Source organism: Grammomys surdaster, unplaced genomic scaffold (genome assembly GCF_004785775.1).
Source record: "Grammomys surdaster isolate TR1022 unplaced genomic scaffold, NIH_TR_1.0 61, whole genome shotgun sequence".
Taxonomy (NCBI): Eukaryota; Metazoa; Chordata; class Mammalia; order Rodentia; family Muridae; genus Grammomys; species Grammomys surdaster.
The window spans coordinates 6956899-6984427 of NW_021604563.1; the positions used below are offsets into that span (position 1 = coordinate 6956899).

General features: G+C 36.6%; 1 pseudogene; it reads left to right on the top strand.

Annotated features, from left to right (window-relative positions):
- The window catches only part of LOC114625473, a 41615-nt pseudogene extending 22449 nt beyond the window's left edge, over positions 1-19166 (top strand).
- Positions 19167-27529: the final 8363 nt, after the last annotated feature.

The following is a 27529-nucleotide window of genomic DNA, read 5'->3' on the forward strand; positions in this document are numbered from 1 at the left end:
GAGGCCAAAAGCCCCTTCAACTACTCCAGTCTTCTCTCTAACTCCTACACTGGAGAACATGTTATCAGTTTGATGATTAGCTGCAAGCATCTGCCTCTGTATATGTCAGGTTCTAAAAGTGCTTCTCAGGAGGCAGGTATATCAGGCTCCTCTCAGCATGCACTTCTAGACATCTACAACAGTGCTTGCATATGGTGATTGCACCTGGGATGGATCCCCAGGTGGGGCAGTCTCTGGAGGGTATCTGCTCCATTTTCTGCCACACATATTGTCTCCTATTTGCTCCTGTGAGTATTTTGTTAAATCTTCAAAGAAGAACCAAAGCACCCACATCTTGGTCTTTCTTTTTCTTGAACTTCATGTAGTCTATGGGTTATGTCTTGTGAGATTTTGGGCTACTATCCACTTATCACTGAGTGTATACCATGTGCCTTCTTTTGTGATTGGGTTATCTCACTCAGGATGATACTTTCTAATTCCATTCATTTGCCTAAGAATTTCATGAATTCATTGTTTTTAATAGCTGAGTAGTAATCGATTGTGTAAATATACTACATTTTCAGTATTCATTCCTCTGTTGAAGGACATCTGGGTTCTTTCCACCTTCTGGCTATTATAAATAAGGTGCTATGAGCATAGTGGAGCATATGACCTTGATATATGTTGGAGCATTTTTTGGGTATATGCCCATGAGTGGTATATCTGGATCTACAGGTAAAGCTATGTGGAATTTTCTGAGGAACAACCATTGATTGATTTCCACAGTGGTTGTACCAGCTTACGATCCCAACAGTAGAGGAGTGTTCCTCTTTATCCACATCCTAGCCAGCATCTACTGGCACCTAAGTTTTTAAATTTAGCCATTCTGACTGGTGTGAGGTGGAGTCTCAGGGTTGTTTTGATATGCATTTCCCTGATGACTAAAGCTGCTGAACATTTCTTTAGGTGCTTCTCGGCCATTCGATATTCCCCAGTTAAAAATTATTTGTTGAGTGCTGTACCTCATTTTTAATAATGTTACTTGATTGTCAGGAGTCTAATTTTTTGAGTTCTTTGTATATTTTAGATATTAGTCCTCTATCAAATGTAGAATTGGTAAAGATCTTTTCCCAATCTGTTGGTTGCCGTTTTGTCCTATTGACAGCCCTTTGCCTTACAGAAATTTTGCAATTTTATGAGATCCCATTTGTCAATTCTTGATCTTAGAGAGCATAAGCCATTGGTGTCTTGTTCATGAACTTTAGTGCAGTGCTAATGATATTTTTCCCTGCCTCTGTATGAATAGCATGAAGTTTTTATCACTACTGCTAAGTAGTATAGTTGAGGTCTTAGATGGTGACTCACCCAGAAATTCTTTTATTATTGACTACTTCTCTGCTATCCTGGGGTTTTTGTTATTCTAAATGAATTTGAGAATTGCTCTTTCTATCTCTATGAACAATTAAGTTGGAATTCTGATGGGGATTGCATTAAATCTGTAGATTGCTCTCAGCCAGATGGCCATTTTTACTATATTAATCCTGACAATCCATAAGCATGAGAGTTCTTTCCATCTTCTGAGATCTTCTTCAATTTCTTTCTTCAGGTACTTGATGTTTTTGTCTTACACATCTGTCACTTGCTTGTTTAGATTCACATTGAGGTATTTTAATCATTTGTGACTACTGTGAAGGGTATCATTTCCATAATTTCTTTTTCAGCCTGCTTATCCTATAAGTAGAGGAAGGCTACTGATTTGCTTGAGTTAATGTCCTATCCATCCTCTTTGTTGAAGTTGTTTATCAGGTTTAGGAGTGCTCTGATGTAACTTTTAGGATCACTAAAGTATACTATCATAACATCTGCAAATGGTGATATTTTGACTTCTTCTTTTCCTATTTGTATCCCTTTCATCTCCTTTTGCTGTCTAATTGCTCTTGCTAGGACTATGAGTACTGTATTCAATAGGAAGGGAAAGAGTGGGCAGCCTTGTCTAGTCTCTGATTTTAGTGGGATTGCTTCAAGTTTCTCTCCATTTATATTGATGTTCGTTACTGGTTTGCTGTGTATTGCTTTTACTATGTTTAAGTACGAGCCTTGAATTCCTATTCTTTCCAAGACTTTAACTATGAAGGTGTATCAAATTTTATCAAACTACTTTTCGACATCTAGTGAAATGATAATGTAGGGTTTTTTTTTTAGTTTGTTTATATAGTGGATTATGTTGGTTGATTTCCAAATATTGAATCATCCCTACATTCCTGGGATACAGCCTACTTGATCATGGTGGATGATTGTTTTGATATGTTCTTGGATTCAGTTTTTGAAAATGTTTTTGAGTATTTTTGCATCAATATTCATAAGGGAGTTTGGACTGAAGTTCTCTTTCATGTTTGGGTCTTCATTTGTTTTAGATATGAGCATAATTGTTGCTTCATAGAACAAATTGAGTAATGTTCCTTCTGTTTCTATTTTGTGGAATAATTTATAGAGAATTGGTTTTAGGTCTTCTTGGAAGGACTGATAGAATTCTGCACTAAACCCATATGCTACTGGGCTCTTTTTGGTAGGGCAACTTTTAATGACTTCAGCTATTTCTTTAGGAGTTATAGAAATATATAGATGGTTTATCTGATCCTAATGTAACTTTGATATCTGGTATCTGTCTTGATAATTGTCGATTTCATCCAGATTTTCCAATTTTGTTGAGTATAGGCTTTTGTAGTAGGATCTGATGATTTTTTTGAGTTTCCTCAGTTTCTGTTGTTATGTCTCCCTTTTCAGTTCTGATTTTATTAATTTGGATACTGCCCTCTGGTTAGTCTGCCTAAGGGTTTATCTATCTTTTTTATTTTATCGAAGAATCAGCTTCTGGTATTGTTGACTCTTTATATAGTCCTTTTTGTTTCCACTTGGTTGATTTCAGCCCTGAGTTTACTTCCTGCTCTCTAGTTCTTTTGAGTGCATTTGCTTCTTATTGTTCTAGAGCTTTCAGGTGTGATGTCATTCTCTTATTCTTGTTGTAGGCACTTAGAGCTATGAGTGTTCCTCTTAGCACTGCTTTCATTGTGTCCCACAACTTTTGGTATGATATGTCCTCATTTTCATTAAATTCTAAAAGGTCTTTAATTTCTTTATTTTTTCTCTGACCAACTTATCATTGAGTAGAACATTGTTCATTTCCATGAGTATGTGGGTTTTCCATTGATTTTATCATTATTAAAGACCAGCCTTAGTCCATGTTGAACTGATAGGATGTATGGAAGGAATTATCTCAATTCTCTTTTATCTGTTTAGGCCTGTTTTGTGAACAACTATTTGGTCAATTTTGGAGGAGGTACAATGAAGCGCTGAGAAGAATGCATATTCTTTTGGTTTTGGATGAAATGTACTACAATTATTTGCTAAATCCATTTTGTTTTTAACTGCTTTTTTTTTTATTGGATGATTTATTTACATTTCCTATGTTGTCCCCTTACCCCATCCCCCACCACCCCCTCGGAACCCCCAATCCCCTCGCCCCTCCTCCTTCTTCTCTGTGGATGTAACCTCTATCTACCCCCCCCACTCCCACCTCCCCACCCTCAAAATTCCCACCCCCTGGGGCATCCAGCCTTCATGAGGTCAAGGTTCTCTTCTTCCACCTATGCCCAGCAGGGCCCTCCACTTTTACATATTCAGCTGAAGCCCTGGATCCCCCCCCTAAGTGCTCCCAGGCTGGTGGTTTAGACCCTGGGAGCTGTGGTTGGTTGGTATTGTTGCTCTCCTCATGGTGTCTTAAATCCTTTCAGCTCCTTCAGTCTTCACTCTAACTCCTCTATTGAGAACCCCATGATCAGTTCAATGGCTAGTTGTGAGCATCTGCCTCCGAATATGTCTGACTCTTGAAGGCCTCTGAGGAGATATCCATATCAGGCTCTTATCAGCATGCACTTCCTGTCTTCCACATCAGCATCTACCTTTGGTGATTGCACATGGGATAGATACTCAGGTGGAGTGGTCTTGAGATGGCCCCTCCTTCAGTTTCTGTCCCTCACTTTGTCTCCATATTTGCTCCTTTGAGTATTTTGTTGCTCCTTCTAAGAAGGACCGAATCACCCCCACTTGGTCTTCCTTCTTTATGAGCTTCATGTGGCCTGTGAGTTGTATCTTGGGCATTTCAAGGTTCTGGGCTAATATCCAATAATCAGTGAGTGAATACCATGTGTGTTCTTTTGTGATTGGCTTACCTCACTCAGGATGATAATTTCTAGTTCCATCCATTTACCTAGGAACCTCTCGAATTCATTGTTTTTAATAGCTGAGTAATACTCCATTGTGTAAATATACCACATTTTTTTGAATCCATTCCTCAGTTGAAGGACATCTGGGTTCTTTCCAGCTCCTGGCTATTATAAAAAAGGCTGCTATGAACATAGTTGAGCATATGTCCTTATTATATGTTCGAGCATCTTCTGGGTATATGCCTAGCAGTGGTATAGCTGGATCCTCGGGTAATGCTATGTCCAATTTTCTGAGGAACCGCCAGACTGATTTCCAAAGTGGTTGCACCATCTTGCAGTCCCACCAACAATGGAGGAGTGTTCCTCTTTCTCCACACCCTCGCCAGCATGTACTATCTCCTGAGTTTTTAATCTTAGCCATTCTGACTGGTGTGAGATGGAATCTCAGGGTTGTTTTGATTTGCATTTCCCTGACGACTAAGGATGCTGAACATTTCTTTAGATGCTTCTCGGCCATTCGAGTTTCTTCCATTGAAAATTCTTTGTTAAGCTCTATACCCCATTTTTTAATAGGGTAATTTGGTTGTCTGGAGTCTAGTTTCTTGAGTTCTTTGTGTATATTGGATATTAGCCCTCTATCAGATGAAGGATTGGTAAAGATCTTTTCCCAATTTGTTGGTTGTCGTTTTGTCCTATTGACAGTGTCCTTTGCCTTACAGAAACTTTGCAATTTTATGAAGTCCCATTTGTCAATTCTCGATCTTAGAGCATATGCCATTGGAGTTCTGTTCAGGAACTTTTCCCCTGTGCCCAAGTATTCGAGGCTTTTCCCCACCTTCTCTTCTATTAGTTTCAGTGTATCTGGTTTTATGTGGAGGTCACTTTATCCAATTAGACTTGAGCTTTGTACAAGGGGATAAGATCTTTTAGTTTTACTGTGTCTCTGTTTAGTTTCTGTTTCCATGATCTGTCCATTGATGAGAATGCAGTGGTGAAATCTCCCATTATTTTTGTGTGAGGAGAAATGTATGCTTTTAGCTTTAGTAAAGTTTCTTTTATGAATGTGTTTGCCCTTGCATTTGGTGCATAGATATTCAGAATTGATATTTCATCTTGGTTGCTTTTACCTTTGATGAGTACAGAGTGCCCATTCTTATCTTTCTTGATAACTTCTGATTGAAAATCGATTTTATTGAATAATAGAATAGTTACTCCAGCTTGTTTATTGGAACCATTTGATTGGAAAAATGTTTTCAAGCCTTTTATTTTGAGGTAGTGTCTGTCCTTGTCTTTGAGATGCGTTTCCAATATGCAGCCAAATGTTGGGTCCTGTTTATATATCCAGTCAGTTAGTCTATGTATTTCTGTTGGGGAACTGAGTCCATTGATTTTTAAGAGATATTAAGAAAAAGTGATTGTTGCTTCCTGTGATTTTTGTTATTAAAAGTGGAGTTATGTTTGTGTGGCTGTCTTCTTTTGGGTTTGTTGGAAGAAGAATACTTTCTTGCTTTTTTTAAGGTAAAATTTTCTCCTTGTGTTGATGGTTTTCCTGTATTATCCTTTGTAGGGCTACATTTCCTGAAAGATATTGTGTAATTTTTTGTCATGAAATATCTTGATTTTCTCTATCTATGGCAATTGAGAGTATTGCTGGTTACAGTAGCTGGGGCTCACATTTATGTTATCTTAGGGTCTGCATGATATCTCTACAAGACATTTAGGTTTTTATAGTCTCCTATGAGAAGTCTGGTGTAATTCTGGCAAGTCTGCCTTTATAAGTTACTTGACCTTTTTTTTAGTGCTTTCAATATATTTTTTATGTATTTGATGTTTTGATTATTATGTGATGGGGAAATTTCTTTTCTTTTCTAGTCTATTTGGAGTTCTGTAGGCTTCTTGTAAGTTCATGATGGCATCTCTTTCTTTAGGTTAGGGATGTTTTCTTCTATAATTTTGTTGAACATGCTTACTTACCTTTTATGTTGGAAATCTTTGCTCTCTTCTATACCTACTATCCTTAGCTTTGGTCATCTCATTGTGTCCTGGATTTCCTTGATGTATTGGGTTAAGAGATTTTAGCATTTTGCATTTTCTTTGACAGTTGTTTCATTGCTTGTATGGTCTCTTCTGTACTTGAGATTCTCTGTTCTACCTCTTTTATTCTGTTGGTGATTACTCCTGATCATTTTCCTAGGTTTTGTATCTCATGAGTAGTTTCCTTTTATGATATCTTTACTGATTCTACTTCCATTTTTATGTCCTGAATCATTTTGTTCAATTCCTTTACCTGTTTGGTTGTGTTTTCTTATAATTCTTTAAGAGATTTTTGTTTTTCCTCTTTAAGGGCATCTTCCTGTTTACATGTGTTCTCCTGTGTTTTAGAGAGAGTTATTTATGTCCATCTTAAAGTCTTCTATTATCATCATGAGAAGTCATTTTAAATTTTAATGTTGCTTTTCATGTGTCAAAGGGTATTCAGGACTTGCTATGGTGGGAGAACTAGGTTCTACTGAAGCCAAGTAACCTTGGTTTCTGTTGCTTGTATTCTTGTGCTTGCCTTTCACCATCTTGTTACTTCTAATGCTACCTTCACTCACTGTCTCTGACCGGAGCCTGTCTGTCCTTTTATCTTGGTTGTATCAGAACTCCTCAGAGTCCAGCTCTTTCTGTGATCTTAAGATCCTGGTTGTGATAGCTCCTGGAAGTCAGGATGCTTCTGGGATCCTGAAATCCTGTTGTGCCCAAGCTCCTGAAATCCTGTGATTCTGTTATCCTATGTTCCTGAGCATGTTAGAGCTCCTGGGAGTCCATCGTTCTCTGGGTTTTGGGGGATTAGGTGCAGAGCTGGTGCCCTAGGACTGCTCCAGGCACAGGTGCAGAAAGGAAGGGTCCCATGTCACTGGCCTTCAGGGAGTTTCCAGCAGGCCCCATTTACACTCTGGTTTTGTTTTTGTTTTTGTTTTTGTTTTTGTTTTTGTTTTTGTGGGGTGTCTAGGCCTACTTACCTACACTCCTGGGTGTGTTAATGCTCCTGAGAGTCTAGCCTCCTCTGGGTTTTGGGGAATTGGGTACAGAGCTTACACCCTAGGACTGCTCCAGGCACAGGTGCAGACAAGAAGGGTCCTGCACCACTGGCCTTGAAGGAGTGTTCCTTTTCCATTTCTTTTATTTAGATTTTCCATTTTGGTGTAGTACAGATTTTTAAAGTATATCCTTAAAATTCTCTGAATATCCTCAATATCTGTTATCTTTTCCATTTCTGAATTTATTAATTTGAGTTTTTTCTCTGTCCTTCAGTTAGTTGGATAAAGGTTTATATGTCTTGTAATTTTCTCAAAGAACCAACCCTTTATTTCATTGATTATTTGTATTATTTTCTTTTTTATCAATTTTATTCATTTCTTCACTCAGTTTGATCATTTCTTGCTATCTACTCTTGTTGGATGTGCTTTTTCTCTGTGTTCTATAGCTTTCCAATGTACTTCCAGGTTGCTAGTATGAGAGCTTTCCAATTTTTAAATGTAGACAATTAGTTCAATGAAATTTCTTCTTAGAAAATCTTTGATTGTGGCCCATGTTTTTGAGTATGTTGTTTATTCATTTTCATAGAATCATAGACCATATATAGTTTCTTTATTTCATTTTTCACTCATTGAGATGTGTTTCTATGAGTTTGTATGTTCTCTCTTGTTTATTTTGTTAATGATACCCAGATTTAGTCCATGGTGGTCTGATGTGGTGCAGGAGGTTCAGTTTTCTTGTATTTATTGATACTTCTTTTGTGTCCTATAATGTGTACAATTGGGAAGAAAGTTCTGTAGCATGCTGAGAAAAAACGTGTGTGTGTGTGTGTGTGTGTGTGTGTGTGTGTGTTTGTGTGTGTGTGTGTGTGTGTTTAGGTGGAATATTCTATAAATATCTGTTAGGTTTGTTTGGTTTTTAATGTCAGCTAGTTCCACAATTTCTTTGTTTAATTTTTATCTGGATAATTGTCCATTGGTGATAGTGAAGTATTGAAATCTCCTATTTTTAGTGTACAAGTGTCAGTGTATAATTTAAGCTGTAGTAATGTTTCTTTTAAAAACATGGGTCTTCTTGTGTTTGGGGCATAGATGTTAACAACTGAAATGGCATCTTTGTGGATTTTTCCTGTGATGAATATTTAGTATACATTTCCATCTCTTTTGATTAATTTTGTTTTGAAATCCATTTTGATAAAAATTAAAATGTCTATACCAGCTTACTTTTTAGGGCTTAGACCATCTTTTTCCAACCCTTTACCTTGATGTCATATCTATTCTGATGATTAAGTTTGTTTTTTGTTTGTAGTAAAAGAATGGGTCCTGTTTTGCTATTCATTCGGTTAATTTGACTATTTATTTATTTATTTATTTATTTATTTATTTATTTATTTTGGTTTTTCCAAGACAGGGTTTCTCTGTGTACTCTTGGCTGTCCTGGAACTCACTCTGTAGACCAGGCTGGCCTTGAACTCAGAAATCTGCCTGCCTCTGCCTCCCAAGTGCTGGGTTTAAAGTTGTGTGCCACCACTGCCTGGCAAATTTGACTTTTTAATTGGAGTATTAAGATAATTAATATTGAGACATATCAGTGGACAATGATGGTTGATACCTGTTATTCTGTTGGTGGTGTTGGTGGTGAGGTAATGTGTGTGTGTGTGTGTGTGTGTGTGTGTGTGTGTGTGTGTGTGTGTATTTTTTCTTTTGGTTTTGCTGATGTGATAATTTCCTTGATTTGGTCTTTTCTGTCAAGCACCTTCACTTGGCCTAGATTTATAGACAGTTATTGATAAATTTTGATTTTATCATGGACTATCTCATTCTTTCCACTTATGGAGATTGAAAGTTTTGTTGGGTATATTAATGTGGGATGATATCTGTGGTCTCTTAGCACCTTTAGCTTATCTATTCAAGCTCTTCTTGCTTCAATGTCTCCACTGAGAAGTCAGTTGTAATTCCATTTATACATTACATGTTTGTTTTGTTTGTTTGGTCAGTTGTTTGGGGGTTTTTGTGTATTTTTTTGTTATGTTTCTTTTGGTTTGGTTTGATTTGGTTTGGTTTGGTATGATTTGGTTTTTGTTGTTGTTTGTTAGTTTTGCTTGTAATATTCTTTCCTTGTTATGTTCATTTAACAATTTTATTATTAGATTATGTAGTGAATGGACATTCTTTTCTGATCCAGTCTATTTGATTGTATGTATGATTTTTGTATTTATTATATATGTTCTTCTAGAGGTTAAGAAATTTATTCTTGTATGATTTTGTTGAAAATATTTTCTAGGCCTTTGAGATAGATTTCTTTTCTTTCTTCTATTTCTACTATTCAAAGGTTTGGTCTTTTTATAGTGTCCAAGATTTCCTGGATGTTTTATGTCCTGTAGTTTTTAGACTTGATATTTTTATGACCATATATTAGTAGTAGTTTGAATGAAAATGGCCTCCATAGGCTCACAGTGAGTGGTACTTTTAGGAAGTGTGGCCTTTTTGGAGTATGTATGCCCTCTTAGAGGAAGTCTGTTACTAGAAATGAGCTTTCTGATTTCAGAAGGTCTAGCCAGACTGAGTGACTCAGAGTCTCCTCAACTGCTGCCTGCAGATCCAGTTGTAGAACTCTCAGATATCTCTCCAGCACTGTGTCTGTCTGCATGCCTCCAGGTTTCTCACCATAATGAAAATGCATTAAAATTTGAATTTTATATCAATGCCAATTACATGTTTTTCTTTGTAACAGTTGCTGTGGTCATGATATCTCTTCCCAGCTATAGAAATCCAAAGACTGAAGTAGATACTAATTATTGGGGTGTTGTGATAGGCCAGACCATACTTTTGTTTGGAGGAACATGAGACAACTTTGGGACTTTGGACTGATTAACCATTTTATGTTGATCTTAGTGAGCCATCCTCATGGAATATGTAAGACAGTGGTGCTGAGGGTGACTTGAACTGTGAGATTCTGGCTTAAGATGTTTCAAAGAATATTAATATGTCTCCTTAAAATCTTTTTTGTGATATTTTGGTGAAGAATGAAGTTGCTTTCTGCACTTGTCTAAAAATCTGCCTGAGGCTAAATTGAAGTGTTATAGATCAATAGATTTGGCAGAAGATATTTCCAAACAAACTATTATTTACTGTGATATATGAGTAACCAATAGCAGATCTATAATATAAAAGAGCAATCTGAGCAAGGACAATATAAAATGCACCATTGTAGGAGAAAAGGAACACTACGAATTGTAAGTATATTTCAAAAAAGCCTGATGGTAGGTGGAATAAAGAGAATACTATGCTAACCTTAGAGGAAGACTACACTAATCTAAGCTTCCAACTTATGAAAAGAAATTTAAAAACATTGAAAAGGAATTAAAGAAAAATTGTAGCCAGGCATGCTTGTACACACCTTTAATGTCAGCACTCCAGGAACAGCTGGTAGATCTCTGAGCTAAAGCTAAGTCTGATTTAGAGAGTGAGTTCTAGGACAGTGAGGCTTAGGCACTGGAGGAAACCATGAAAAACAGGAAGCTGTTAAATATGTAACTGAATGAGATGGGCATTTATTTTCCTTTCCCAGAAAACAGCAAAATTTGGCAACTTTGTCCATTTGATTCACTTTTTAGAGTCAGGAATAGAAGAACAGGGTTGTGGAATGCTAGGAGTCATCTAATAAAGTCTAAAGGCTAGCAGGTGATCTTCCCTCCATAGTTTTACTGTGGACTGTAAATCATGATGGAGGATCCCTTTTCAGGCAAACCAACAAAGGACTACTCTTTAGGAAAGTTTCCTGCTATTTATATGCCTTTGCTCTCATTATTAAACATATACAAAAATCAGTAGGTATTAGCCCACCTTATTGGGTAGATTTCTGCAGATCAACAGAGATGTACTGTCTTGTAGTGATACTGTACAGAAAAATAGATGACTTCCTAATTCTTTATCATGGTCCTATAAGAATTTCTAAAATTATACTAGTAAATATTAAGCCCTTTATAATATGACTACTATTAAAGTTCTCTCTCATACAAAAAATGCAGTTAGAACTCTGCTAGTTTTCATCACTGAGACACAATGTAGACATTTACTGTTGAAGTAATTATTTAAAATCAGCCATGGACTAAGCTGACTATCTAAGCTATGGTGGCTCTGCCTAGCTCAGCTGCCATGTTTCTCAGCTGGAGACCACGTGCGCACCTCAGCTAGAAAAGGCCAGTCAGAAACACTGGCCCTGCCCCCCCACAAGATGTCAGCATGGAAGATGGCTCTGCCAATCTTCCATACTGTCTCTGCAAGGCTGGGCAATGCCCAGACCATCCCACCATCCACGTGGGCTCAGTAGGGAAGTGAGACTCTAATGTTTAAATTATCCAAAAGCTTATGTATTTGGTAATGATCAGTAACAAGATGTCCATAAAATCAGAAGTGTAACCCAGTACCCAACCTAGATATACCAACTATCTTTGACTACTACAGACACATGAACATCCACCTCCATGTACTCCCACCCTCTCTCTCATTCCTCTCTCAGCTCCTCCTCTTCCTCTCCTCCTCTCTTCCTTACTCGTCCTTCTCCTCTCCTTACACTTTCCACCTTAGCTCTTCCTACAATTTACAACTTCAAACACATACCAAGAGGTAGTAAAATAATTAACCAAAGGTTGTAAATGAGAACTAACAGTTTATTTTAGGTACAAGTATAGAAGAGAAAATATTAATTGAGTTAATCTATACAAAATTTTAATGATAATTAGTCACAAAACTATGGTTTTTAAATTTCAATGAACCTATGGAGCTAGTGACAGAAAATAAGTGTCTAGTTAGAGAACTATTCTTAATAGAAACACATGTAAACATCTCTGTTGTAAATATTTTATTTAATTTATGACTCAAATTTATGTTTGAAATTTTAATGAACTTTTGTAAAAAGATATTTGGAAAAAGCATGTATATTATTCCCTTAGAAAAGGTACCAAAAAAATAGGAAAGATGACCTTACAGCAAAAGGAGTTGGAAAAAGTGTTTGAAGGAGAGAGCAAGATTGGGAGAAGAAAGAAAAAGCAAGATTAGGAGGAGGAAAGAGAAGGAGACTAGCATAGTGTAAATTATAAATTAAGAGAAAAAATTAGAAATTAAGAGAGCATACAGTCTGATAGCTTTCCTCCTTTTACTTTTCCTTAGAAATCAAGATTAGAATCTTCTTTTGAAGTATAATTTTTCTCTCTTTCTGTAAGCAACTTTCTCTAGCTTCCAATGAGACAAATAAACCCTGAGCAGCCTTGTCTAGTACCTGATTTTAGTGAGATTGCTGGAAGTTTCTCTCCATTTACTTTGATGTTAGCTATTTGTTTGCTGTATATTGCTTTTTTTAGATATGGGCCTTGAATTCCTGATCTTTCCAAGACTTTTACTATGAAGGGGTGTTGAATGTGGTCAAATGCTTTCTCAGCATCTAATGAAATAATCACACAGATTTTTTTTCTTTGTGTTTGTTATATACTGGATTACATTGATGGATCTCCATATATTGAACCATCCCTGCATCCCTGGGATGAAGTCTAGTTGATCATCAGGGATAATTGTTTTGGAATGTTCAGTTAGTGAGAATTTTATTGAATATTTTTGCATTGACATTCATAAAGGAAAATGATCTGATGTTCTCTTTCTTTGTTGAGTCTTAGTGTGGTTTCAGTATAAGCATAATTGTGGCTTCATAGAGCAAACTTAGTAGTGTTCCTTCTGTTTCTATCTTGCGGAATAGTTTGAAGAGTATTAGTATTATGTCTTCTTTGAATGTCTGGAAGAATTCTGTAATAAAACTATCTCGTCCTGAGCTTTTCTTGTTTGGGAGACTTTTAATAGCTGCTTCTATTTCTTTAGGGGTTATGGGAGTATTTAGGTGGTTTATCTGATCCTGATTTAACTTTGGTACCTGGTATCTGTATAGACAATTGTCCATTTTAATCCAGATTTTCCAGTTTTGTTGAGTATAGGATTTTGTAGTACAATTAATTTTTTTTAAATTTCCTTCTTTTCTGTTGTTATGTCTCCCTTTTTAGTTATGATTTTGTTAATTTGGATACTATCTCTGTACCTTGTGGTTATTCTGGCTAAGGGTTTATCTATCTTGCTGATTTTCTCAAAGAACAAGCTCCTGGTTTTGTTGATTCTTTGTATAGATCTTTTTGTTTCTACTTGGTTGATTTCAGTGATGTTTTTGATTATTTCCTGTGTTTTACTCCTCTTGGGTGTATTTGCTTCTTTCTGTTCAAGAGCTTTTAGGTGTGCTGTATAGCTGTTTTGTGTATGTTCTCTCCAGTTTTTTTTTGTTTGGTTGGTTGGTTCTTTGTTTTTGAGACACTCATATTTATGAGTTTTCCCCTTATCATTTCTTTCATTGAGTCCCATATGTTTTTTTATGATGCACCTTAATTTTCATTAAATTCTAAATCGTCTATAATTACTTTCTTTATTTCTTCCTTGCCCAAGTTACCATTGAGTAGAACATTGTTCAGCTTCTATGTGTATGTAGATTTCCCATTGTTTTTGCTGTAATTTAAGACAAGCTTTAGTCCATGATGATCTGATAGAATACATGGAATTATTTCAATCTTCTATTATCTTTTAAGGCATGTTTTGTGACTGATTACAGTTTTGGAGAAGGTACCATGAGGTGCTGAGAAGAAGGTATATTATTATTTATGGTGAAATGTTCTATAGATAACTTTAAAATCCATTTGGTTCATAACTTCTCTTATTTTCATTGTGTCTCTGTTCAGTTTCTGTTTCCATGATCTGTCAATTGCTAAGCGTGGGGTGTTTAAATCTCCCTCTATTATTGTGTGAAGTTCAATGTATGCTTTGACCTTTAGTAAAGTTTCTTTTATGAATGTGGGTGCCCTTGCATTTGTAGCATATATGTTCAGAATTCAAAGTTCATCTTGGTAGATTTTTCCTTTGATGAGTATGAAGTGTCCTTCCTTATCTTTTTGGATAGCTTTTTGTTGAAAGTCAATTTTATTCAATATTAGAATGGCTGCTCCAGATTCCTTCTTGGGACCATTTGCTTGAAAAAAATTTTTTACAGCCTTTTGTTCTGAAATAGTGTCTATCTTTGTTAATGAGGTGCATTTCCTGTATGCAGCAAAATTCTTGGTCCTGTTTATGTATCCAGTCTGTTAGTCTATGACTTTTATTGGGGAATTGAGTCCATTGATGTTGAGATATTAAGGAAAAGTGATTGTTGCTTCCTGTGATTTTTGTTGTTAGAGGTGGAATTATGTTTGTGTGTCTATCTTTTTATGAGTTTGTTGAAAGATTACTTTGTTGCTTTTTCTAGGGTATAGTTTCCCTCCTTGTGTTGGAGTTTTCCATGTATTATTTTTTTGTTCTGCTGAATTTGTGGAAAGATATTGTGTAAATTTGTTTGTTTCTCTCATTGAATATTTTAGTTTCTCCATCTAAAGGAATTGAGATTTTTGCTGGATATAGTACCTTGGACTGGCATTTGTGTTCTCTTAAGTTCTATGTGATATCTTCCTAGGATATTCTGGCTTTTAGTGTCTCTGATGAAAAGTCTCATGTAATTCTGATAAGTCTGCCTTTGTATGTTACTTGACTTTTCCCCTTACTGTTTTTAATATTATTTCTTTGTTTTTTGCATTTTATTTTTGACTATTATTGTATGGAAGAAATTTCTTTTCTGATCTAGTTTATTTGGAGTTCTGTAGGCTTCTTATATGTTCATGACCATCTCTTACTTTAGGCTAGGGATGTTTTCTTCTATAATTGTGTTGAAGATATTTACTGGCTTTTTAAGTTGGAAATCTTTGCTCTCTTCTATACCTATCACTCTTAGTATTGGTCTTCTCATTGTGTCCTGAATTTCCAGGATGATTTTGGATAGAAGCTTTTTGCATTTTGTATTTTGTTTGACAGTTTTTTCAATGTTTTCCATGGTATCTTTTGCACTTGAGATTCTTTCTTCTGTCTCTTGTATTCTGTTGTTGCTGCTTGCATCTATGACTCTTGGTCTCTTTCCTAAATTTTCTATCTCCAGGGTTGTCTCTTTGTGATTTCTTTGCTGTTTCTATGTCAATTTTTATATCCTGGATGGTTTTGTTCAATTCTTTCACCTCTTTGTGCTTTCCTCTGTTTCTTTAAAGGATTTATGTGTTTCCTCTTTAAGGGCTTCTACCTGTTCACCTATAATCTCCTGTAATTCTATAAGGGTGTTAGTTGTGTCCTTAATGTCCTCTATTATCATCATGAGAAGTGATTTTAAATCTGAATCTTGCTTGTTGGTTGTGATGAATTGTCCAGTCTTTGCTGTAGTGGGAGCAATGGTTACTAATGATCCCAAGTAGCCTTTGTTTCTGTTAGTTATGTTCTTGTACTTACCTTTTGCCATCTGATTATCTCTAGTCATACCTGTCCTTACTGTCTCTGACTGGAACCTGTTCCTTCTCTCATCCTGGTTGTGTCAGAACTCAGAGTACAGCAGTCTCTGTGATCCTGTTATTCTATGATCCTGTGTCCCTGAGATCTTTGTGTGTCAGAGCTCTAGTGAGTCAAGCTTTCTTTTGGTGGGGAGCCAGAACCATGACTTTGATCTGGTCACAGATGCAAGCTGGAAGGAACTGGTACCTCTGTCTAGGTGAGGGTATGTGTTTCCCTTATTTCTGTGGAGGTCCCAGTTACACTGGGTTTTGGAAAATATGTTGTGGTGTCAGCTGTAATCTTGAGTGTGTCAGAGCTCCAGTGTTCCTGGGTTTGTCCAATCTTCTGGGAGTCAATCTTCCTCTGTGATCCTCTGTTCCTTTGATCCTGTGATCCTGGGCCTTCTAGAGCACCTGGGAGTTGAACTTCCTCTGGGTATTGTGGGACTGGGTTTGGAGCCAGTACCCAAGGTTTGCCAAAGTAACTTAAAGTCAAGAGCAATAAATTCTCTTATTTTTTAAGTGACTTTAGTCTCTCACAAGACCAAGTCTTGCCACCCCCTCCCTTTAATCTATTTCCCCTCAGCTACCTCCAAGTAAGAACTAGAGTTCAGGACCTGGCTTCTGACAATGAAAATCTCTGTCCAGGTTTATGGAGATGTGCTGGTTTTAAGTCAGAGCTGTTCCTACAAGAAGGCCAGAGAGGCCATTGAGTGAAGTTGTTAGGTTGATGCCTGGAGGGCCTTGGAGACCACAAAATATTAATCATGAGATACTTGCCTGGGAGAGCTGCTAACAGCCCAAGAGAAAGAATTATGCCAAAATCAACAAAGCTGAAAGGAGTTGGAAATCTGAAGACCACTTTGACATCGGATATGAATCTGAAGACCACTTTGACATCGGATATGGAGGTACAGAGTTTGGAGTTTGCACTGCTGGTTTTCAGTCTTGCTTTGGTCCAGTATTCCCACACAATATTTTGTTCCTATGTTTTGAATCAGTAATATATATATATATATATGTATATATATATATATATATATATATATTGGAATTGCATGTTGGAAGTATGTACATTATTATTTTTCAAGGATTACAGTTAATAGATTTCTGTGAGTCTCAGGAGAGACATTAAACTTTGGACATTAAAGCAGATTTTAGATCGTTACAAATTATAGAACTTTTGAAGTTTAATGCATTTCTGCATTATGATAGGTATAAGCCTGTGGGTGCCAGGGAGTGAAATGTTAAGTTTTGAACGAAAACTCCCCTCTTATGCTCATACTGAGTGTTACTATAGAAATGGGTGTTAGTATTCCTTCTAGGCTCTACCCCACAGTCACCTGACATTAGCCAGGTAAGCCTGGCTTACTATAAAAGAGGCTCTTTGCCACCTCCTCTCTCTCTTACTCTCTCTGCTCCTTCCCTCTCTGACCCATTTTCCTACTACCCCAACCCCATCTCTCTCCAAGTCCTCCTGGATGGCCTCTTCGTCCCCACACACACACCTTGTTTTTACTCCTTTCCGAACTCCCATTCTCATGTCCTAAATAAATAAACTACTCCATATTACATCCTTCCTATGGTTGGTACCACAAGGAGAGGTATGCCTCAGCATAGGCCTGCTGAGAGGCACCTCTCTTTCCTCAACATACCTGGCTCTACCGAAACATATCCTGCCTTTCTTTTTTTGTTAAAACACAACAGTAGGTATGTGTGGGATGTAAAAACATGCCAGGAAGTTTGGTAGCATAGAGCAAGTTGAGAACCAGAAACTTAGTTGGTACCAACCTGAGACTTAGGTTACTCTTTTCCCCCTGCCAGATTCCTGGCCTGGAACACATGCCACAGTCCTCACATAAAGAAAAGTTTCCTATAGTCACATAGGCACAAAACAGAATTTTCCATGCTGATGTGGTACCTAGAGGCCTGGAAGGCTTAGCCAATAAAGCTTCTTTCCCAGACATTCCTGCCTGTGAAAGTATTTAATCTGAGACTGTCTTGAGAAGTGGTTATGGTACATTATGCATACATTTTCCACCATGAACAACCAATAAACCTTAGAACCATGAACTGTCTCATTCATCAAGATCCACCATGGGGCACCATGTCTAAGACATTCAACTATGTAGCCACAACTTAATTGTACTATTGAAGGCCTTTCTGGGCTTCCACCCACAGCAGCCACCAAGCCTGTCTCTACCAAGATAATGACAATCACTGCTGAGACATGCCGGAGATCCTCTTTCCCCTGACCCCTGGCTACATGTTATCCTCAGCCCAAGGGCCTCCGACTCCATTCTTCACTCTTCTGAGACTCCCAGTGGTAACTGGATATCCAAGAGTCTGAGAATCCTATGACCCTGGTTTCCCTCACCAGCTGTGGCTTTCTGTCATCTCAGACTGCATTTATTCACCCAGAGTGGTATCTTAGCACTTTCCTAAATCCTGACACTTGCCCCATGGCATTGTTGCGTAAGCCTAGTCAAAAGCCCTAAGTTCTACCGCCCCAAGAGGCCATGCCCATCTGAGCAGATGCTGACAAATAGGTGTGCCTTATTGGAAGAAGTGAGTCACTATTGGTATGTTGTAAGGTTACAGAAGCTCAAGCCAGACCCAGTGGCTCACAGTCCTCCTACTGCTGTATGCAGATCCAGATGTACAACCCTCAGTTACTGATCTTCCACCATGTCTGCCTGCATACTACCATGCTTTTCACTATGTTGATAATGGACTAAATCTCAAGTTGTAAATCAGGTCCAATTCAATGTTGTCTTTTTTTAGAGTTGCTGATCTTGATATTTATTCAGTGTAATAGAAACCCCAAGAAAGTACCAGTTTCTTTTATGGTATCTTCAATACCTGACATTCTGTCTTCTATCTCTTGTGTTCTGATGATATTCTTTTCCTTTATATCTCCTGTTTGCATTTATAAAGTTTCCTTTAATTGCTTGTGTTTTGTTGGCTTGTTTTAAGAGATTTATTCATTTTCTTCAATTGTTTGTGTTTTCCTGGCTTTCTTTGAGGAGTTTATTTATTTCCACCAATTGTTTGTTTTTGTTTTCCTGAAGTTTTTTAAGGGATTCATTCATTTCTTCTTTAAAGACCTTTACGTTATTCATACATGGTGTTTTAACGGATTATTCTTGTGCTTCATGTATGATTGAATATTTAGGACCTGCTACAAAAGGATAGCTGGATTCTGATAGTGAAATACTGTCCTTATGCTTCTGTAGGCATCTAAGTTAGGACTAATTACAGGTCTAGCTACTGATTTCTGGGTTTGTCCTGGTTGAGTGGGAGTTTTGTTTCTTTATTCTTTTTCTTCTCTGGATTTTTAGAGTGTTAGCTGAATGTTTCCTATTTTACTTGCCTTCTCAGCTGATATGTTGGAAGCTGAGGGAACAAGAGTTCCTGGCAAATGGCATCAGAGATCCAAAAGAGGCAAAGACAGCAGACAAACACTGTTCATGATTGAGCAGGAGGTGTTTGTCCTGGTTGGGGGCTGGGATTAAGTGATGAGGCAGTAAGGGGGATGATATGTAGGATTCACAGGAGGCATACACAATTGGAAGTAGATGCTGCAGCAGTGTTCTAATGGCTTCCCTGAAAATTGGATCTGGTGTGAGAAAGAGTGGGGAAGGTCCACAGGCAGTGTACCTTGCTTTCTAGCAAGCAATGCCTGTCTAATCCTCTCTTTTCAGTAGTGGCACTTAAACGATTGTCATTCTAGTATTGTTCCCTCCACAATTTTAATTTTGGTCCCTGTTAGTATTTTGTCTAAGCTCAACCCCACAGTTACCTGGCAATGGCCAGGTATGCCTGATTCATTATAAAAGGGGTTCCTTGCCCCTTCCACTGCTCTCTCTTGCTCTTGCCGTCCCTCTTCCACTGTGTCCCCTAGACATTTCCCCCTTCTCTCCCCATTCCCTTCCTCCCTTTCTCTCTCCATGTTCATGGCTACCCTCTACTTTTCTCTCTCTGTCTCTCTCTGTGTCTCTCTGTCTGTCTCTGTCTCTGTCTCTCTCTCTCTCTGTATTTCTCTGCCTCTACAAACCTCTCAACTCCCCTCTGCATGCCCCCAGGGGGAAGGGATGACTCAGCATGGGCCCTCAGAGACACCCTCTTATTTATCCTCTCTTCATCTTTATATAAACACAACAGTTCCCTAATGAAAATGAATTTTAAAGATTTATATAATTGCATTGTTTTCTCCTTGTACTTATGTTTACTATGACAGTCAATGGCCATTCTGGCATGAAACCTGTAGCTATTGTGCTTTACCTTTTCATTGTGAATTTACAACCTCTCAAAATATAAAATAGTGGCATTCGTGTTTAGATAGACAAAAGTTCAGCACCATGTTAGATTTTCCTGATATCTTGTTTATTAGTTATTTTACTTATTTTCATCTCAATTGTTGTTTCTCCTTCCCAGTTTCCCCTCTGAAAACACCTTATCACAAACCCTTCTCCCTCTGCCTGTATGAGAGTGCTCCCGCATCCACTCATCCACTCCAGCCATACTGCCCTACACTGGGGCATCAAGCCTCCACAGGACCAAGGGCCTCACCTCCCATTTTTGCCAGAAAAGGCAATCCTCTGCTACATATGCAGCTGAAGTCATGAGTCCTTCTATGTATACTCCTCTGATGGTTGACTTTGAGCATCTGTACTGATCAGGAGCTGACAGAACCTTTCAGAAGACAGCTATACCAGGATATTGTCAGCAAGTCCTTGTTGGCATCAGCAATATTGTCTGGGTTTAGTGTCTCCAGATGGGATGGATCCCTAGCTGTATATGGGATAAATCTCCAGGTCAGGTAGTCTCTGGATGGCATTTCTTTCAGTCTCTGTTCTACTCTTTTTTTCCTGAATTTCCTATAGACAGGAACATTTCTGAGTTGAAAATTTTAAGATAAGTGTGTGGGCCCAATTTCCATCCCTCAAGGAGGGTGGTGCCTAACAAATTGATATGGTCTTTACAGGTTCTGTCTCACCTTTGTTAGGTATTTTGACTAACAGCTTCCCCTTTGGATCCTGGGAAACTCTTGCTTCCCTAGCATCTGGGACTTTGTAGTGTCTATCTTAGTTTCCCATTCCCCACTGTGACACACCTCCATTCAATTTCCTGACCCTCTGTTTTTCTCCCCTGTCTCCTTGCTCCTCCCACATCTGATCCTGTCCTCCCCTTTTCCCTCCCTCTCCTCATTCAGTATACCTCCTGTGATTATTTTGTTCCCACTTCTAAGTAGGACTGAAGCATCCAGACTTTGGTCTTGCTTCTTCTTGAGCTTCACATGGTCTGTTAGTTGTATTGTGGGTATTCCTTATCTTATTCTGTTTTCCCCATTTTCTATGGTCTTTGTGTTAGCAATCTTTTAAACTCCACCTCCACAGTCACCTGGCAACAGCCAGGTATGCTCTGCCCCAGAGTTACCTGGCAACAGGCAGGTAACCCTGCCCACTATAAAAGGGGCTGCTTGGCCTCTCCTCTCTCTCTTGCTCCTCATCCCCGTGGACCTGCAGGTTGTCTCCCCTCCCCCCTTTTCTTCCCCCTCTCTCCACGTGGTCATGGCCGGCCTCTATCCTCCACTTCTCTGCTCTTCTCTCTCCCCCCCCCACTCTCTTAATAAACTTCCCCTCGTGGAACCATCTTGGGCTGCTGTGATCTGTACAAGCTGCATGAATCCTTTTATTTATAAAGACTCCCTATATTAATTTATTTCTACAATTAAGTCTCATGATGTAAGTGTTTGCCTTATGTCTTCAATTCTGAACATGTTTCTTTTAAGCTGAATATGGTGGTTTATTTTTTCTCAGATGCAAAGAAAAGGATTCAGTAGATAGCTTTTCTCCACATAGTACCAACATTACACAGTCTAATTATTGAGTTTTAAAATATGCTTAATGAGATGTTTAGCAAGGGAAGTTTTCACTTGGATGAGACACCCTGTTATAGAAAATATGGGAGTTTGTTCTTTTTAAAGTTAATAAATATATACAAACATATGTTTTGCAAATCTATGGTATGGTCCATGTTCTATGATATTCTGGTTATGTATTGCTTCATTGTATGAACTTAATATCTTATTCAAGTCCATTAAGGGAATATAAGATAATCGTGGTTGGAATTTTCACTAAGTCCAGATCATCCTAGAAATTCAGTTTTCCTATTATCCTTCTTACATACTGATTAAAATCAAGATAAGAATAATTAATCAACATTGCATGTAACATATTCTTTCGCCCTTTGCATTTTCACAAGATTTTACAACTATTCTTGATTGTGTAAAGTGTCTATCATTGCTGTTACTCAGTTTTCACATTTATTGGGAATTTTTCTCTTCTCTCTTTCATTATAATTGTAATGATCTTTTTTTTTCAGCAATGTCCCATACAGAGCTTAATTTTTAGAAGTTCTGTGTAAACTATTAATCCTTAAATATTTTTCATCAGAGCACATGTCTAGTGCTGTGACAGGAAAATTTAAAGATTTCACTAAAGCTACAATATTAACACTGTAATGGAATCAATTTTCAGAGGAAGCCTGAGAGCTGTTCCTTCCCTGGGGTTTCTGTACTAACTAGAGCGCAAGAAGTTGGAGAGGAAAATGTCCTATAAAGTGGTAAAACCACCTGTGGCAAGATGACTCCTGAGCTTTTGCCTCAGCTCATGAGCTCACTTTCACATTTAAAGTGTTTTTCTTAACAAAGTCTTTCTATATATAATCATCTGCCCTCTTAAGACATCCGTATTAAAAGATATATGTTTCTTACTTCATAGCCTTTCTCCAGCAACTGTTTTTCTTTGCCTGTAATGTTGTCTATTTTTTAAATTTGTAGAGTTTCTGCCTGAGTTATTATAGAAATTCTTTGATTAATGACACCAAGAATTCAAAATAGGAAACCCCAGTATCTCAAAATAACATGTAGCAATCACAAAAAGACTTTGGAGAAATTCTTTTGAAGAAGAAACAACAGTGAACACATTTTCTGGCAGCCACTGCTGAGATCAGTCTCAAAACTATGAAGGAGATTATATGGAAACATCACAACCCTACATTCAATCCTGTGTTCATGAATCCTCTTTGTGCTCCAGCAAACTGGGTATGTAGATTCCTCATTGTTCCCCTTCCCATATATATCTGCCGTCTGTAAAGTCACCATCCTAGTTCCAAAGACTGACAGACAAGTCTCCTCTGGGTGCAAACCACATTTTACAATAAGTCACTTTTATTTTTTTCATTCACCCAAGACTCTACCATCTGCAGAGAAACCCAGGAGAATAGTTTTTCTAGCACATGGCTGTGAACTTTCATTTGTGTACCTCCTATTCTAGTTCTATATGCAGTTTCAATATCACCTTTCCCTGGTCCAATTATGCTGATCAACTACAAGCTTTGTGGTGCCTAGTGCAGACCAGGTGCTGTACTGGCCCAGTTTAAAGAAGGCTAGTCTATCACACCCAATTCACAACCTAAGATATCCCCATTCCCAGATCATATCACAAAAATGAAAGTGACGAGAATGCATAAACATTCATTTCTCACATCAAACCCACTAATCCAATAGAAGCATTAGATAATAAGAGCTACTTTATGAATCACTAGGACAGTTTAAAAGGAGGATAATAAACTTTATCAAAGAATGAAAGAATTTAAAGAAGACACAGATGCTTCATTCAACTCCAGGAGAATAAAAATAAACAGCTGAGTATTGACCAAAAACACACTTACCTGAATAAAATAGTTAAGATAATTCAGGATTTAAAAAAAAAAATCAGTGAAGACATAGAAACATTGACAGGAACACAAGCTGAAGTAAAGTTGAAATTGAAAATCTCAAGATCCCAACTCAGTGGAAATGTTTACAATTAGCATTATTCAAAAACAGAGAGAATATCAGCACATGAAGATAAATCTCAAGAAAATAAGCAATTAAGAAAATAAAATGAAAGTACTTTTAATGTACAGGATAGGAACTTACAAGAAATATGTGACATCATCTAAGTAGAAAATCTTATAGGAATAGAAGGAGTAAAAGAATCCAAGGTCACTGGTGTAGGTTAGGAATTTAACAAGATCATGTAGGAAAACTTCCCCAAACTAAGAAAAGATGTACAGAGGTAAATGAACAAAGATAAAAAATAAAGAACCCTAAATAGAAAGCACCAGATAAGAAAGACTTGACACCAAGAAAATTATTCTTCCCTAAGGAAGAGCATGTCAACTGGTTGTTCAATAACAAATTGTCAATTGTGGGAAACTTATCCACAATAACATCATATTATATAACAACAATGACAATAGAAATAATAAATTTGAAAAAAAGCAAAGAACATAATATAGAGCAGTTTGGATTATTAAAGGGGAAAAGGGAAGTGATGAAATTATAATTTCTAAAAATGAAATAATTAAAAATGAGCTATTCCACTGCACATGGGGGATTTTGCAGCTAGCTTGACTTCCTGACCAGGGTTGAGTGAAAGACTGTATGGGAGAAAATTCTGCTTGAGGACATTGAAGTTTAGTGTTTTTTTTTTTTTTTTTTTTTTAACTAAATTATATCCCACATAAAAAAGAAACTAAAAAGCCTAATTATACAGAGCAAAGAAAAATATTGAAAGCTGTAAAAGAAAGAAAAATATCATTTATAAAGGAAAACCCATCAAAACAACATGTAAGTTATCTGTGAAAATAATGAAAGCCTGTAATACTAGATTCCAAGTTTTAAAGACAACGATGTCAATGCAACAAAACTACAATTGCTGATGGAGGAAGAAAATCTTTTATGATACAAACAGCCTGACAGAGTTCTTGTCCAGTTAAGCAGTCCTACAGAAAATACTGAACACAATACTTAGGACTGAATAGATGAATAAGAGTAAACGAGAGAATATAAGAAAAGAGTAAAATTACAGAAACACAAAGTACATGTAACCACACACACACACACACACACACACAAATCTTCTGCAACCCATATAAAAACTTCCATGATCTTTAAATACTAATGGTCTCAACTGTTCAATCAAATAGAATCAAAAAGAGAGCAGATATTGCTACCCTAATAATATCTAACAAAATAGACTTTAAACCAGAGTCTATCCAAAGAGCCAAAGAGGAACATTTCATTCTAATCAATTAGGAAATTATCACAACACTTAATATATATGCAGCAAACTCTTGGGTACCCAATTTCATTTACAAAGCGTACTAATAATATTAAAGACACAAATTAATACAAACCCAATGAGAATAGATGACTTCGTGTTTTTGTTAAGGCTATTATTGCTAAAATGAAACACCAAGACCAAAAGTAAGTTGTAGAGAAAAACATTAATATAGCCTATAGCTTACCCTTCCATATCATAGTTCATCATTAAAGGATTCAGGACTGTAACTCTATCAGGCCAGGAGCTATCAGCCTTGAGCTGCTGAAGAGAACATGCAGGAGTGCTACATACTGGCTTAAATAGCCCATCAAGTCTAAGAAATAAAGAAATAGCAGATTAAATGAAATCTTATATCACAATGACACAATAGATCTCCAAAATATTCTATCTAGATGGCAAAGAATACACATAATACTCAGCAACACATGGAAAATTCTGTAAAATAAAAATAAAAATAAATCACATGAGGAACACAAACCAAACTTTGACAAATACAGAAATAATGAAATAATCCCATGTATCCTATCTGATCATTATAAAATAAAACCTAAAATTGATAGGAAGCAAATTTCTAGTAAAAACTCTGAGATTAAACAACTTATTAACTGATAAGTCTTTTCAAAGAAGAAATCAAGAAAGAAATGTCCAGAAATGTCCTGAAACTAAATGAAATTGAAATCATAACACAACAAGATATCTGGGACAAATTTAATAGTCTTACAAGAGATAGTTATATCTCTAAGTAGCTATACTTTAAAAAAAATCAAAAATAGCAGAAATAATTTACTTAATATTAGAGTTCAAGGTTTCAAAAAATCAAGAATAAAATAAATCAAAACCCTATCAATAGCAATAAAATTTTAAAAAGCATTACAGAAATGGATGAAATAGAAAATAGCAATAAAAAGAATCAACAAATAAAAGAGTAGGTTCTTAAATAAGATACCCAAGGTTAACAGACTCTTAGCCTAACTAACCAAAAGGAAAAGATTTGAGTCAGTTAATAAATGAAAAAAAAAACTAGAAAATGATTAACAATACAACAGTTATCAAAGAAATACAGAAAAAAGATACTTAATGCCTGGTATTACACTAAACGAAATGTGTGTGTGTGTGTGTGTATGTGTATGAATTTCTTAGATCAAAACTACCATTTAAACCAAGAATAGAACAACCAAAACAGACCCATAACAAAGGATGAAGTTGAAAGTGTAATAAAAAGCTATGACTAACAATGATATAGGTCGAGGTGATTCACACAGACGATTTGAACCAGACTTTCAAAGAACTACAAACAATATTTCTTAAACTTTTAAAGAAATAGAAATAGAAAGATCACTCCTAAACTTGTAATATAAACTCAGTTTTTTCTATCACACAAACTAGGTAATGTTACAACAGTAAGAGCAACAATTCTTGATGAACTATTACTTAATAACTAAAAATTGACCCCAATATTTATTCTGGCCTACATATTTTGTTTGAAGTGACCCATTGTGACACAGAAAGATCCTGTCTCAAAAAAAAGTAAAAAGCAAAACCAAAAATAAATTTAAAAAATCCCTTACAAAAATGAATAGCTTTTCTCTATACCAACAGTAAGAAGACAAAAATACTGAATAATCATAACAACAATTCCATTTCTAGTAACATCAAAGATCATGAACTTTTGAAATAAATCTAGCCAAGAAGATAAATGACTACTGCAATGGACCCCTAAATGCTGTGAAGATAGAGATTTTAAAAAAGAGAGAAAGAAAGAAAGAAAGAAAGAAAGAAAGAAAGAAAGAAAAGAAGAAAGTAAGCACTAGAAAATCAAAATGCCTCCCATGAAACCTTGCACAAAATATACATCTAGGTAAATCAAGGACCTCATTTGAATCGAGAAACACTACAGCATTTAAAAGAAAAATATGGACAGTACTCTATAATATGTAGAAATAGGAAGGAACATCTTTAATAGGATCCATAGAAATTTTCTCTAGATGACTCTTATTAAACATAATCAGAATAGCCAGGAAATGCAAACAAACAAAATGTCCTTCAACTGATAAATGATAATGAAAATGTGGCACATATATACAAGATTAAGGTAATTTAGCTGTAAAGGACCCATGACAGTAAATGTGTGGACCTAGGGAAGATTATATTGAGTGAGATAAACTAGGACCAAAAATAAAAATGTCACATGTTTTCTCTCATATGTGGTCTCTACCTCCAAATCCTCACATACAACATGAAATAATGACAGAAACTAGTAAGTTTTAAAGGGAACACAGATAGTGCGTGGATACATTAGGTAATAGCAGGATACAGGTGATAAATGGGAAACAAAATAATGGTGAGGGTACTCCAATTAGGTGGAAGGAGGAAGGTCAATATAAAAATAAGAGAATAATCGACAAATAACAGCAAGATTTTTATATAAATCCTCAGTGAATCACATTATTCACCTTACCTAAAATGATACACGTATAAGCATATATGGAGACATATACATATATTTATAGCATAGAAGAATTCAAGTCACTTGGGTTGACAATGTTTCCTACAAGAAACAAAATAACAAAAACTCAAGTACCAGACATGATAAACCAATTTTTGGATTATTGAAGGATTACTTTAGTGGCTCACCAAACAATATATAGCCCTTATTTGCCTCTCTGTCATTAAGGATAGGTCCATATTTCTGGGATACACTG